Below are 2,015 nucleotides of genomic sequence, written 5' to 3' on the forward strand. Positions count from 1 at the left end.
GCTGGCTGCCACTGAGTGTTGCGTTCTCACTCTCCCGCGAGAGCTTCTGAAATTCATGACCTAACTACACCGCTAAAGCTACATTACAAAACGAGTTACTTAAATTAGAAAAGTAGTTGAGTTGACTAACTTATTACTTCATAACCCTGCCGCGCAGGTCCAGCGCCTGCCCCCGGGCACTCTGCCGTGTACAAACTACTGGTCGCTACTGGCAAGCCACATTACCGTAGCAATATCTGTAACTAGGGACGCTAGCCTACCTATTATGTCCCGCGCTGCCCAGTCCGGCTGACCCGACACCGTGAGCTGGCACATCAACACCCCCCAAACTTTTCTATGGCTTTACTCATGAAAGAGGGGAAGGGGGAAGGGAGGGGTCCTAGAGATCTAAAGGGAAGTCATGAAAATCGTCTCCCTACATCCCCACGTGGAAGATCTTGAGAGACGCCGTGAGAAGAGTCTCTATAGAGCAGGTAGCACAGCTCCTTACCATCTCAAGAGTAGGCTAGACTTTCTGGGTGGAGAGAAAGAAGCAGCTAGCCCCGTAAGTAACGGAGGAGTGAGAAAGAGGCAAGAGAAGAGGGAGACAGACAGGAAGGGGGGGCCGTAAAACGAGGAGCATTACCATCAGTCAGACTTCCCTTCAGCTGACATAAAGGGCTGATCTAGCGGAATCATAGATATGTGTACATGAGAAGAACAAGAGATAACTATCTAATACCCAGCCTTTTTCAGATTTATCAAGAAGAAAAAAGACAGATGAACCTTCCTGCGATCGACATGAAGGTATCAGCCTTTTCTTGCCCTACGCTTGCTTTGCAGGTTGACTCTCCTTCTTCGTTCTTCAGTAATGCACAACATGCGGAGGAGTGTCTCCCTTCTTAAAGCTTCTTAGGGTCCAAGAGTTGCCAAGTGAATTCTCACCGCCCCCAGTCTAGATTCTACGCTTTCTTCTCCCCGCTTCTTCGGTATCTAGCAGGGACAGGTATGTCTACACATGGATCTACCTCTCTTTCTTATTCTTCGACGCCGCAAAGAATGTACACATATCTATGATTCCGCCAGATTAGCCCTTTATGTCAGCTGAAGGGAAGTCTGACTGACGGTAATGCTCCTCCTTTACGGCCCTCCCTGCCTGTCCGTCTCACTCACTCTTCTCGCGCCATCGCTACGGAATCGAAGAGAGAAAGATTGAGAAACAAGTGCCGAGGTATACCTTCTTTCAAACATGTCTTTCCATTCCTACCCCCCTCTTGGTGAGTTGGCGCTGTTGCTGGCTTGGTCGACAAAGAACAGTCTCTTCAGGACTGCACATTCTTTCATCCCTCCCCTCTCTTCACAATCGACTGCTTCTCCTCTGTCGCTCCTTCTCTCTCTCTCTGTGCTCTACACACGCACACACCACCACACCTCGAAGGCCTACGCCCATCTCCTCCTTGATGTGTAGAATTCGGAGACACATCTCTCTTTAAGAAAAGAGAGAGAAATGATATAGAGCCAGTTCAGCCATGGAAGGACACCTTCCCGCTCTTCTAATGCGAGAGAACAGGGCCTCAACATCTTACAGTCGACCTATCTGTCTACTTATCTATCTATCTACCTATCTACATATCTATCTATCTACCTACCTATCTACATATCTATCTACCTATCTATCTATCTATCTACTTACTATCTATGTATCTATCTATCTATGTATCCATCTTTAATCAGTCTATCTCTCTATCTATCTGCCTGCCAATCTTTCATTTGTCTATCTATCTATATCTATCTATCTATCTCTCGAACTCTTCAAACCCGACGCAATGTTACCTACCAAGGTGTGCACGTCACAGCAATAATGAAAGCAACCTTCCCGCCCCCTTTTTCGTGCTAGCTGAACCCTTCATTCTCTCTTTCTCTCGGTCTTCACTAGAGATACCGATCACTCGGTTGCTCCCTGCCTGAGAAGTGTAAAGAAAGTGAGAGACGATAGATATGACGCCGTGGTGTGCTGAAGAGAAGAAAGAGAAGAA

This window comes from Cystoisospora suis, assembly GCF_002600585.1.
Source record: "Cystoisospora suis strain Wien I chromosome Unknown contig_1151, whole genome shotgun sequence".
Lineage (NCBI taxonomy): Eukaryota > Apicomplexa > Conoidasida > Eucoccidiorida > Sarcocystidae > Cystoisospora > Cystoisospora suis.